The following is a 14301-nucleotide window of genomic DNA, read 5'->3' as shown; positions in this document are numbered from 1 at the left end:
CGGCCATGCGGCTGGAGAAATAAACATCTCTGAAACATCTATCAAGAATCGGTCCATAGATATTTCTTTTCCACGGGCCACCTTGTTTGATACGCATGTTACAGTATCCCCATTGCAACAGGTGCAGTTTCAAACTTCCTCAATTGCTGTATACAGCATACTTCTGCCTGATCCCAAATTCCTGCATATCTTAATGCAATCAGGGAATGATGGATTAGCACTTCAGTAAGCTATGCCAACCTGATGAATTGTGTGGTAATATTGTTCCCAAATTGCCCATTTGTTTGGAAAAGAACTTTAGTCACTGTGTTACCAAGGAAGACATTGATTTTCTTCCTTTTCTTTTTTTCAAGCTAAAAGTTAAGAGGAGTCCTAGGGAATTGGTTTTGCCTAAATTGATGTATTGGGTCGGGCTGGGCAGGGGATAACTTCCTTCCTATCAGCCTCTGTGGTTCTGTGTTTAGAATTTGTGGCTAAAACAGTGCTGATAACCCACTGGTGTTTTGGCTATGGCTAATCAATGTTTGCACAGTGTCACAGCTTGTGTTTTCCTGCTCCACCAAGGAGTAGGCTGGTGGTTGGGAGGGGGCACAGCAGGACAGCCAACCTGAATTGACCAAAGGGGTCATATACCATATAACAACAGATTCAGCAATAAAAGTTGGGGTAGAGCAAGAAGGAGATGAGGGCTTTCTCTTCCAAGGTGGCCACTGCTCAGAGACTGGCTAGGCCATCAGTCTGCTTGTGGGAGTTGGTGAGTGATTGCCTTTCAATTGCTGCTTTATTTCTTCCTTCTTTCAGCTGCTATACTGTCTTTAGCTTGATCTATGGGTTTTCTGGCTTTTGTTCTTCCTATTTTGTCCCCCATCCCAGTGAACAGGGTGGGGTGAGTTAGAGGCTGTGTGGTTGCTTGGCTCCTGGCCAGCGTCAATCCACCATGGTAAAAACTTTTTAATTCTCCTCCGCATAAGAATCTGCCAGCAACACATTCCAGGATGCTCAGCCTGGATCTCTGCTCAGGCCTGTTCCTTACCCTCCTTTTCCCATTGGAAGCCAGTCCAATGCTTGTCCTATCCCTTCATCTTTCTGATGGCAAAATCCAGTTCTGCATCCAGTATTGAGGAGAGCTGAATCAGACCCCTGTCTACTTGCTACAGTAAAATTAACATTTTCCTAGCGGTGTCAGTTGTGGAGTCCTTGGAAAAAAGTTTTAAGGGACAAAATGTAACTTGTGGTAAAATAAACAATAAATTATTCGAGTGATGTGGGGATATTGTGGTTCCCAGCTGGAAGGTTAGAGGAGCTACAGGCTAGAACTTGATAGCAGTACTCCAGCTATATACCATCTGCATTTCTTTTAATGACAAAAATAATCACCAGTTTCCTTCACTGCTGTCAAAAAGCTGAGCCAGCGTGCCGATCTGGGAGTGTGATCTGGAGTTCTGGTCTGGCTACATCAGCTGTGCTTTTCAGCCAATTCCAGAAGCAGATTCTGTAATACTGGTGAGGTTTGATCCAGGAAAAGTACAGATGTTGCAGTGTGTTGCAAGTACTTTGGCAGTTAGAAAGATTCAGTCCTGTCCCTGGGCCTTTTTCTATTTGTTTTGTCTCTCATGACATTTGTGCCATGGAGCAGAAGTAAAAGTAGACAATCCAACAAAAGTAGTATTTTTCCTCTTGGAAGCATCCATACAGTTGGGCAGAGTCCCTAGTAGCTCTTAGTGTTTACTCTTCTTACATTTGTACTACCAAAGAGAAAAGATATTTGACTGCAACTGTGGATCCTTGAACCAGAGACAATGGTCATATCTGAGATTAGGGTTCTTGGGGGTCAACAGAAATTTATTAGCATTGTCTTTGCTCACTATTTTCTCTCAAATGTACTGACAAACCACTTCTAGTCTTCGTTGACTCTGAGGTGACCTGCTCTGATGTGCTCTGATGGTAGTAATCTTAGAATCCTGTGTTGGTATTTTGGGGTGAGATTAATGTGTAGAGTTTATCTTTCAATAAGGAGTTCAGTCAGCTGGAGAGCATACCTTGGGTGAACTTGTGCTAGTTTTTATCCAGTGCTTTAGCACTGCGGCAAAGAAGCCAATGGAGTTGTTTCAACATCTGGCCAAACCAGTCTGTTAACTGCATTCTGCAAGCTTTACATTAACACTGGAAAGTTCACTGCTGTGCTTTCTTACGACACATGTGTATGGAGGTAGCCATAAATCCACCTGCTGCACTAGTTCTAGTGTATTAAACCACAGAGAAAGCATCAATCTTTTCGCTTGCACTTTATTTGTTCAAGGCTGTGTCAGTATGTGACATTAGTTTTATGCAGAATCTCATGAAATGTAGGAGTTAATGAGGTTGGCTACATATAAACATAATTTTTGGATAATCCAGGAACATAAAGACTGTTGTAAAGAACAGATGAGATAAAGTGAGACGGAATGATGGTGTTAATGGGACTATTCCATCACGAAAACAGCATGGAAAATTCTGCTGAAACAAACCTTTCCAAAGTCAGTGATAAACATCTCTTGCCAAATGCAAATGCCTCATTCAGACCTGACCTCCAGCAGTTCCAACAAGGTATGGTGCATAATTTCTGCTTGTGTTGCTCTGTGGAATTTGTGAGGGTTGATCTTGACCTTGGATTTGCTGTTAAACTTAAGAATAGTTAAAATATTTAGTGCACAGAAATGGAAACCTCTTTTGGCAATGCCTTTCTTCATGTCTACATGATTTAAAGAAATAACTGAGAAATTTAAGTTTGCTTGCATTACAGGCAGAGAGATGATTCTTGTAAGATGATTCTTGTAAGCAAAAAAACTGACATCCAACAGGAGGTGATTTACCTCACTTCTGTTCATCTGCATCACTGCAATGAAACATGAAGAAAATGCTTTTATGAAAAGCAATATTATTTTCATTTTTAAAAGTTAAATTTAAAAAATTATCCAATTGTGTCACTTGCATCAATCCATGACTGTGAAGGTTTTTGCACAAACACTGGTGCCGGCGATATCATATCTCTAGCTCTGCTATTTCTTGGTCTCTAGTGACTCCTTAGCACTCTCCAGAACCTGGCCACCAAATCTTTGTACAGAAAAAAATGGGCAGCTTTCCACAACTTAATGTGTGATTTCTCATTACCACCTTCTATAAAAAGGCTCCCCTGTCTCTTCTTCCCCTTGAGTCACAGGTCTTGAGTGCCTCAGAGAATAATTTCAATATTCTGCAATCCTAACACATTATTCCTTCAATTTGTCTCAAGTATTCTGAATTTTTATTCAATGCAGTCTATAATAACTTGGACTTAGGCTTTTTTTTTTTTTTTAATATTGCACAGAATAATGTTCCAGCACAGCACTGCAAGAGAGTTCTGTAATTAGTGTAGCAATCGGTGAAGGAGGGCAAACTAGGTTCATACATGCACTGTGCTCCTTTGTCAGTAACAGGAGATTTTTTTTTTTTTTTTAATATTGCACAGAATAATGTTCCAGCACAGCACTGCAAGAGAGTTCTGTAATTAGTGTAGCAATCGGTGAAGGAGGGCAAACTAGGTTCATACATGCACTGTGCTCCTTTGTCAGTAACAGGAGACTCAGAAAGGTGTAGATAACAGCCTGCATGCTGGAAGCAACATTCACACCCAATTCAAATAATACGATGGCACTTAAGATGGTAACATTCAGGGGTATCTACTGGACTTGAAATATGTTGAACTGTTTTGTTGCATTTTCATCAAAATTTCTTAACTTATGCTTTTATGGTACTTAAAAATTTTGCTCTGTATGTTCCATGACAATTTTAGATGCTGACCTGTGCTATCTCTTTTCAGGTAACCTTCATGGAAGAGTCACATTCAGGAATATTTGGTGCAGATGCCAGAGGCAGAGAAAAAATTTTCTTTAAAACCACCATGAGATTCAGTCTCTTCTGCTCCATACACAAGGTATATTTCCTAATGCTACCATCATAAATAAATAACAACATATACATTAAAACAACAGCAGTGCTACACACAGCTTTCTTCTCTAGAGCAGCTGGGGAAGAGCTAACCATTTATAAAACAGAATTAACATGTTATTTAACTAAATATACAAATGGAAAGGTGGCGTGTGTGAATGGAGCAGAAGCAATGCCTGTTTGCCAAAGGGGCTCTTAGGCACTCACTCCCTTTGGACTTGGTTGCTATTGTGCATTTCAGAGAATTCAGCAGACTCCTCATTGGGAAGTTTAGAAATTCGCATGCCTGCTGTGTCTACACTGGTTTTAGGGCAGCCCCAAGGTCTCAAGAGTCCTTCACTGGCACAGTTGAGTGCGAGGAGGACTGGAGCACACCCAAGACAGCAGGTGCCTGAGCATGCATGAGCTCCTCTGGAGGCACACTTGCACAGGCTGGGCACATAAGGGCAGGACATGGAGCATGCAGTGCCCACAGCTGTTGGGAACTTTTCCACTGTGCTAGAGGTGTAGACATGCTTTTTTGTCAAGAACACCAGGAGAGGCTCAGCAAAGGAAAAGGTCTTGGAGTATTGTGGAGCAGCCTTCTCAGCACAGAGAGTGCAGGCTGGCCTGATTCATTTGCCCTGGTTCTGGAAGTACTGGGCTAATTTCTTCAAGATGTCATATCTCCTCTCTGTCAGTCTACTAAATCTTAGAGGTCAAATAACAAACATATCTGGTAAGCTGAAGATTCTCTTGGTACTACTGCAGTCGTGGGGAATAGACCAAAGTGAAGCAATTTCTAGGGTGGGGAAATCATAAAGAGCTGGTTTGTGTTCTTACAAATGGAGCTGAACCCTGAGCTTATTAACTGCAGCTGGAAAACTGGTTCAGAATAGTAACATGTCCTTTAGTAAAAGCATATATCATCTGTGTTAAAAACAGGTCTCATCCTTCTTTAATGTTCTCCAGGCTGTTGTGATTAGTTCAAAGTCCATTACTCTGTCGGCATTATTTTCCTGTGTCAACATAAAGACACATCTTTTTGGTAGTCCTAAGTGTCCTTATTACATATCATGTAATTGGCATTGAACCTTGCAGGCCTTCTGTTAAATTCGAGGTTGCTTCTAGGGCCTCCCAGACTGTCCCCAGTTTGCTGTTGGGCTTCACCTCATTACACCTTTCGGGGACACCAGATCAGCACACTAAAAGAAGAGGTTTAGCAAAATAAACACCCACAGGGTTAAAATATAAAATATTACAAATCTATACTAAGCATCAGATGACTCTGGCCTTGTCCCCAGGTTTGGTTTAAATCCACAGGGGAGACCAAGTCTCCCCATGTTGCCCTCTGGCAAGAAATTGACTCCTTTTGGCTGAAGAATTGTCCATTGTTAAACAGTCCCCATCACTATTTGGCTGAGTGGAGAACACTGATGCTTTACCTGACGCTATCTCAGCTTGAGTATTTAAGCCCTCAGCCTTAGTGTGCTTTTGCAGAGTGTGTCCAAAGCCAAACATATTCTGTTGGCTGAAGGCCCATTGCTTCCTTTAGCAGACCAGGTGAGGGATTCTTGTTTGCTTGATCTCGCATTTCTGGGCAACCCTGCCAGTGTCTAGGTCCTCCTACCTAATGGATTATTTAATTCCCCAAAAATACAGGGTGCAGATAACATCCATAGGGACACATGAAATTCATAGTAATGTATAAACACTTTTCTCCAAAGTACTGCAGTCTGCAAGTAAAATTCCTATGGTAGTTAGTTGCTGGAGGCTCATTTGATTCGCTCATTGCTCTGCTGGCAGTGCAAAGTAGTTCTGCTTTAGTTGTATAACCTTATGGTGAAAGAAGTGAGCCTGCTTCTGCAGAATTCTGCCCTAGAACTCAGCCCTGTGTCACCCTGCACATATTTGTATTCAGTCATGGGACTTCAGAGATGCACCTACTGCTTCCCCTGCTGTGATACACTGCTGTTTGCTGGAAGGGGCTGAGAGAACTTGTTGAAATTTCCTGGGAATGAACCTTCCAGATGGTCCTGAAACTCTGGTTGTATGCAACTGGGTTTTGCCTGCATTCCCTCCAGCAGGGTGTTTGGGTAGCCAGGAGAATGAATTACACTCACTTGAATTTTGACCCCTGTCTTCTTGGCTGCCACCAACTTGCCTTTTAACCAGTGTCAGACTTTAAGGAAAGGGCTCTTTGTTTGGGTGGGATCCGTTCCTGAGACAGCAGGTCACTTATGTTGGCTTTGCTGTGAACACAGGCCTAAGGAGGTAGATTCTTCCTGTTTCCCTTAAAGTGTTTTTAGACAGATCCTGCCTGTCCTCTTCAGGAGGAAAATGACAGAGTGTAAAAAAGGACTCCTACTAGAAAGCAAAGATGGAGAAGAGTTATCTGAAACTGTAAATGCAGGTGTTTGTGTGGTACACTTTGTGGTGTGGAGGAGAGGCTGAAGGTACACTGGCATTCTGTCTGTGAAGATTCAGTTTCACTGCAGATTTTATTAAGTTGTAAATCTTTTTGTTGTGGTAGATGGATTTTGCAGAAAATTTCCACATACTGGGTGGGATAATGGATTGCTTTAAACCACAACTTTCTTTTAAAACATAAGCCTAACTTTACTATTTGATTCTGCAGCTATTAAGAGCTTTAGACATTGATTTGTCTGCTCAGGCTGATTACCAGAACTAAGAGATAGCCTAAATTCTCTATGGCTCTGTCTGAACAAAAGTAACCTGACCTAATAACATGTTTCCTCCTTTGTCTATATGTTAACTCTAGAATTACACTGGTTTTCTGTGCTTAGCCTCAGGATATAAAAATTGCTTCCTTTCCCATGTGTTTGGCTGATCAAAATACAATTTGACAAATATCTTCCTTTTTTAGAAGTTCTAAGAACTGAGGTTCAAATATATTTCCCAAGAGGATGATTTCTTGTGCTTTCCTTTCTGCTGTCTTTCTACATGTCCCTTCCCTGTCCTGATGTTTAAAAGGAGCTTATGCATTTTAATATTTTCCAGGTTGTGCAGACCTAAAGGGAGGAGAGGAACATGCAGCTGTGGCAAACCTCAGAGCTGCTGAAGTTGTGTGGAAGGCAAACTGAAATGTAAAGCCTAGTCTCGGCACCAAAGGCCCCAGGGAAGCTGCAGAGCCATGTGGGGAGAGTTACGGTGTTTGCTTCTGATGTGCTTGTCTGGGGTGGGTTGAGGTCTCTAGGAAGCAGAGGAAAGTATCCATCTGTCTAAAGTTCCCATGAGGTGGAGCAGGGCTATTTCTGTTTTACAGATGACAAATGGATCTCTTCAAAGGCTAACTCCAGTCACTGAACACCAAAAAACTGGGCTGCTCGTCTGAAGAAGCCCCTCTGTTTCCACAAGCTGTAGGAAAAACAAAGATTTGCTTAGCTATAGGCAACCTTCCATTAATCTCCCCCACTTTAACCCTCCCCCAAAGAGAGAATTTTTCTAGGTCATGCAGAAGAGATTAAATAGTACCTTAGAGCAAGGAATGTCTCCCCCTCCTTATAATTGCCAGGCTGGCATGCTGGCCACTCAACCATCTTTCCTGACTATTGTTCAGCTTCATGTAACCATTAAATAAAGTTTTCATGTGGATATTTATGTAGAGTGCCTATGGTACTTCAACAGAAGCTGGCAGTAAAGTCTCTCCTGAATCACTCTGTTACCACTGACTCCAGACTTCTTTAGATAATGGTTGATAAAGTTCAAAACATTAATTTCCACCAATAAACAGGAACTGGAAGCCTAGGGAGTTAATAGGGCTTTTTCATCTCAGCCTAACACTCTGATCTAATTTCAGATAGCAGGAAATATGCCAACTATAGCCGCTAATTAGAGTTACTCTTTGGAGATTATTTGTAGCAGACCTCCAAGCTTCTTACAACAAAAATGCACTGACAGTCCTGCCAGTATAAATATGTTAGCTGTTTGTAGTGTAGAGGCCATTTGAATTATGCAATGAATTGTTACAAAGAGTTTTAAAATATACCAGACTTCAAAAAACATAATTTTATCTGGAAACCATGGTTCTGTAATTCCTCAGGAACAGTAAGTGTGGCAACATTACCAATTTTGTCTCTCTTCTTGCAGGTGCAAGAAGTTTTTAAATAATAAAGAGTGAGGTGGTATTAGTGATTGAATTTTTTTTCATATTTTCTTTGATCCTGTTCTGGAGAGTGCTCTTGGTACCATATTCTGCTGAACTCTGGTTATATTCACTCAGGATTAGGCTTCTACTCCACTGTGGAATGCATCTTGCTCTCGGAGAATACATGGTACTCTTTCATCTTTACAAAGTCTCTTCTTAGGGGACTGACTCTTGATACCCTCTCAGGGAGCTTCAGCTTTCTCACGAAGTTATGCTTCACAGTGTAGCTTTTTTTTGCTGTCCAGCAGAAGTAAGAGATACAGAATCTCACCCAGAGAAGTGAAGAATATGAATAAGTGTGTGGTGACAGAGGTGTGATTACAAGATTCATTTTACTAATAGCTTTTCCTCTTGTAGCTCTCATATTTTATGCTTTTACCTCACCTTTCATTCAAGGTTGAGCTCTTTTATATGCAGTTTCTGTAGCACCTAGGTAATAGTGGTCATAAAGCAGTTTAGAAAATTAACCAATCCTTTCACTATCCCTCTGAGAAATTCCCTGAGCTTTATAGCAGATGTAAGGTGATGAGTCAGTGAGAACAACACCAAGAATAGAATCACATCTCCACTTCTACTGCTGCCCATTGGTCATCCACGAAGATGGAAAAATGTGCCATTACTGATTGTAGCTCCCACTAAATCAGTAGGATTACTAAAGAGCTTTCTACAGAGAACTGCTGAGGAACATATAGTGCTTCTGAGGCAGTGGGAGAAACAGAAACCCACAGGAGAAAGGGAACACTCATGTCCTAGACCTTTGCAGTTTCAATGTGGGTTTTCTTCATTGCTATTTGAAAAAGGTGTCAGAACACCTTGGGTGCTGTATTCCTGGGTACCTCCTCTTCCTTTGCCTGCTCTAAACTAGATTCCCTGGCCAGTCTACAGCTTCCAAGGTGATTTTAATATCAGTAATTATGAGAATTAGAGTGCATCACAGTTAACTCAGAAAAATGAGGATATGAAATAACAAACTACAATATGCTTGATATATCAGAAAACATTTTTAAAGGAAAACATTTTGGTTTTCAGGCTCTTGACTGTGGACATATTTAAGTTAGTTGAAAATCCACTTTTCTAATAAAGGCAATTTGTGGAAAATGTTGTCCAGCCCAGGCCTGTGCTGTTTTGGGTTTTTTGTTCTTATGTACATCTTGCATTTAAAATTCATGTCTTGTTTCACTTGAAAGTCTATGGATGACTGGAGAAGTTGAAGAATGACAGAGAAAGCATGCAAGTGAAACCAAATTAACATGAGAGGTGAAATTGGTTTTATTTTGATTCTCCATTGCCACTCATTTGTATGGCCATTTAAACTTTCATGATATGCTAGCCTGATACGAAACAAGACAGGGATTTTGAGCTGGTAGTATTTTCTTGCTCTACCTAATAAATTTAGAGGCAGATTGAGGTTGATTGTAGGTTGTCTCATTGTGGAGGAGCAGTTTAAAGTCATGGTTCCTTTCCTCAGTGAAATGAATTTACAAGAGCTAAGAATCCCAAAAGTTGAAATCCCCTGCTGCGCTCATACACCCTCTTCCTCTGAGCTGTATCAGTGATCAGGCTGCCTGCCAACACCGTTGTGTCAATCAGGCAGCTACAGGTGATCATTAAGTATTTAAGCACTGCTTCAGTAGCTGTCTTCTCTGTCCTGCCCCATATATTTATACAGCCTGGTGGTCCATGCTGGAGGGTGTCTGAGGAGCTGTGAACCCCTATGGGTGTTGTGAATGGATCCAAGCCTGCAAATGACTATGCAAAATAGAAGGCAGTGGAGTATCTGGCCCTTTGTTCTTTTTTAATTAACCTCTCTAGGAAGAAATACCTTAGAGAGAATGATTTCCATCCTGACCTTTAATGCAAGGATGGAGAAACTGCAAATCTAAGGGAACTGAAGAAGCATAAGGAAGATAAGTTCTGATATTCCTGAATTACCAAACAGGAAAAAAAACCAAACCAAACCAAACCAAAAACCCAACATGTAGAAGACTGTAACTTTATTTTGTTTTAATTCTTATAAAGGACATGATGTCCACTTCTTTAGATCACTTTAAGGCAGCTATGCAGCAAAACGTAAGAATGGAAAGCCTTCCTTTCCTTCATTTGCAGATGTACATGTCAGCATAGAGGGAAATGTGGCCAGGTGTAAGGAAGGGACCTCAGCCTGCAGAGCTCAGAGGTGCAATGCCACCTGCCAAAGCTGTGTCCCTGCATGATGATTGCCCTGCAGCATGGGTGGGAGAAGCGGGAAGAATGCGTGGGGTGAATTATATACCAGTGCAGAAGGTGCCTATGTACAACATAGGATGCCATGGTGCTCCCAAAGGAAACACAGTTAGGAAATTTAAATAAACTCTTGGTGGCTTCAGAGAAGACATCAGTGCAAACAATTTCTTTGAAAAAAGGGTATGTGGGTGGCTTAGCCAGCAGCAATGTTTTCATTTTGTCTACTGTAGGGAATTACTTCTTTTCTTAAACTTGCCCAGCCAGCTTAATTTAGAGCAGATTTAATTTACACTAGGGGTAATGTATTAAGTGAGTGCCAGGACTGTGGAGGTGAACTTCAGCAACAATGTGTGTTGGGTATTGCTTAAAATCTGGATCCCAGGTTAATTCACTAGAAATCTAGTGTAAGGAGCCATAATTTTCACAGTGTGAAATGAAAAAGGGAGAAATGACAAGCAGTGAGCAGGACAGTGTGAAATGGTAGGTAGCATGTATGTGAGTGACAGTTTTATCTTACTGCCTTCAGCTGTCATCTTTGATGTCCTTCCCTTTTTGCGTATAAACTTGTGTGCTCACATATTTTTTACTGTTTTATTCCACAGAGGATATATCAGTACACATGATCTGTCTGACCTGTTAAATCGCCTCCCTGAACTGCTATGAGCATAGGCATGGTGATTGGTAGATGCTCTGCAATCACTAAAAGGTGTTACCTAATATTAAAATTAATGTATTTTAGTATATATAGGATTTGTTTCCAAGTATCTGGGCAGCCTGATATTTCAAAATTCAGCTTTTGTGCTACAGATGATTTATCACATCTTAGTTTTCAGGACGTGCTGAGCTCACTGAATGGGAATTGAAAAGAGAGTTTATAAAAGGAGATGGGAGGAGCTCAGCTTTTCAGTCTTTAATTTTCAGAGGCCAAGTTATGGGCACGAGATACCCAATTGTAGGTCAAGCCCTTCTGCTTCCAAAAATGTCACCTGGGAGCAGCAAAACCCCCAGATGAGATCCAAAACTACTGCTAGTTTGAAAGCCAGCTGGAGATATGCAGTGTACAGAAATGCAGGAGTACTGAAGTGTCCTGCAGTTAAGGTGTCACCTTTCCCTCTGTGCTCTTATGTAAAAAAGCAATTGCATGAAAAAATGACTGTAAAACACAGGTGTGGATTTGAGCATTAACACCCAATTTGAGATGGGGAAAAGCAGCTCTTAGGGTTACATGCCTGCTTGGCATTTTTTCTAAATGTCACTTTCAGTGCCTCAGTTCTGTGTCCTTTTGTATAAAATCCCTGAAAATTAAACTCTCCTTTTTTTATATAGGAAAAAACAGAGGTTTCCAAGTGCACTTCTGAAACTTGAGTGGGTGAATAAATTGCTCTGCAGACCTGCCCAAGGTCTTGAACAGGGTGTGAACTTAACTTTCTCACCAAGCCCAGGTGACATGTCAGCCATGCAGTCTGTGTCAGCACTCTGATGTGAGTGAGGAGAGGAAGGTTGCTCCTTGGGCATTGCTTCTGCCCCAGATCTCCCCAGGAGCCTGCCTCTCTCCTCTCATCGTAGAGAAGGCTGAGGAGGGTGGTCACTTTACTTTAGAGCCTAGGCTGGATCCCAGCATTCCTTACTGGCCACTGTTCCCCACAGCCTGAAATGGGGGTCGGAGGCCCTCTGGCAAGGCTGGGTCACGGAGCTGACCTCAGGGCTGTGCCTCAGGCCAGCTGCCAGCCCGCGTTCAGCCCAGGCCTGCCTGACAGGATGCTGAGAGTGGCACTGGGCTGCAGCTCCTGGTCCGGGCTCCTGAGTTCAGCTCAGGAGAGGCATCACCGCAGCAGGTGTGAGGTTCTGCTGCTGAACACTCGTACCACAATGATGGGCTGTCACCACAGCAGTGTCATGCTTTCACAGACCTTGAGACCTGAACAGCAGCAGCTAAGCACAACAGCCTGTGGGGAATGATAAGCTAAAGCCATCATTTATTACAATTTCCTCTGAAATCGGCTGTGCCCCTGCCTGATGCTTGAGCTGTACTTCTGTGTTATCTGCCTTCACAGACAGGAGAATGTGGCAAATGCAAAATCCCTGCCCCATTAAGATCTTTGTCAAGCTCACACATTTAAAATATCTGGAAGAGACAATCTCAAGCTTCAAGGTTTTATGTTAGCACTTAACAGTGGGCTTTGAAGGCTGTTGTTATACCCGGAGCTCAAACCAAGAGAGAGCAAACTGGAAAAATTGAGATTATTCAGGAAAGTTCTTGGGTTGTTTAAATTATGGGCACCATCCTGTAATGTCCAAATGTACAGCATTAATGGCCCTTAGAGAACAAAAATCAATAGCTAATGAAAATACTTAATTTTCTATGCAGATTGCTTGTGCTCATGCTAAGCCCTGGGATTTTGAAAGCATCTTACTCCTCACATCCAGACAGACACATTTGAATTCTGAATAACTTAAATGTTTTATTCGCTGTGGTTTCATTATAACTTAATCACTACTGATAACATTTTTGTTTCAACTACATGTTATTTGAATTTTATATGAAAGAATGAAACATGAAAATTTCTTTTAACAATAAAAAATGTCTTATCCCTTGGACAGCAGTTAAGCAAACCTTCACCAGTTTAAGATTGGACTCAAAATGTTGAGCTCTTCCAGTCCTGTGGTGCACTGTCCAGTGATAGGGCTTTTTCCCAGTCTCTTGCTGACTTTTACATAACTAAATCCTAAAATATTTAAATGTTACTTCTGCAGCCCTGTGAGAAGTGGTTCCCTGGCCTTCTGATACAAGCAAACAATATATTTATCTGTACCAAAGGCGAAGCAGAGGGGTGTGGATGCTGAAATCCAGATAGTATAGTCTGAGCTTTGCATCTGATTCAGCACGACCTTCTGAAGTCACTTTGACGCAGCTTCTCAAAGCCATGGAGTTGCCAGCAAATTCTGCCTATTCCAGTAACATGTTTGCTGAAGACTCTTACTCCTGTTCCCAGAGTTAAAGCAGCTTTTCCTGCAACATTCTTGTGTAACTGTGTAGTTGTATTTCTATCAGAGCTTTTCACGACCTAGGAAAGAGGGTTGCAAGTGAAGGGCAAACAAAACTGAAGACACAGCACTCAGCTTTTTATACTGCGAGAATTTCAGATGTTAAGGCAGCTGAAGGCTGCAGATACAGCGACCTTACTTTCAAGAAGTTTGAAAGATCTAAGTCCATTGACAGCAAGCCTGTCTGTCGTTGTTTTCACTTGCTTCAATATTCTGTATTCTTCACTACTAAGCAGGAATTACTCTTGTACAGAAGATGGTTGCTGTTTTATGAAATGTCGTGTTCTTTTGTTTAAGAAGAAACACAGAACTCGGTATATGGCTCCATCTCTAGTACATCAGTGTACTGTGGTTGCAGTCTTACTTTTCCAAAGTTTACAGAAGTAAGGACCTTGGAGTTTGGTTTTCCAGCTCCTGTACATGTTAGTGCGCACACACATAAACACAAACATGCACATACTTATTGTTTTACTGACTGCTCACTAAGGGACAGTGGAGTTTGAGGCATGGAACTTGTTTTAGTCATCTGAAAATTAGACACATAGTCTAAACTGTATATAAATAGTCAGGGCTTCTGTACTCAGTCAGGAGAGATGGTCACCTCCAGGAGATTATTCATCACTTGAAGTTTAATTTCAGGGGATGATTACTTAAGACTAGATTTGTGTCTTTCTGGTCGTTAAAACTGGATGGAGTAAATCCCATCCCAAGTGGCTAAGGAAACTGCCCAATGAAGTTGTCTAAATACCTTTAATTCTTATCAGCATTCCTTAAGATATGATGATATGCAGCATTTCAGAGTATAAAAAGTATAAGCAGGGACAGGTGACCTTGAGAACAGTACAGAGCCAGTGTCCAAATATGCAGGGATTAGGTAAGGAATGTTAAAGCCCACCTGGAGCTGAATCTGATGAAGGACA

The sequence above is a fragment of the Corvus brachyrhynchos genome, unplaced genomic scaffold (assembly GCF_000691975.1).
Source record: "Corvus brachyrhynchos isolate BGI_N302 unplaced genomic scaffold, ASM69197v1 scaffold3, whole genome shotgun sequence".
NCBI lineage: Eukaryota > Metazoa > Chordata > Aves > Passeriformes > Corvidae > Corvus > Corvus brachyrhynchos.
This window is presented reverse-complemented; position numbering follows the sequence as displayed.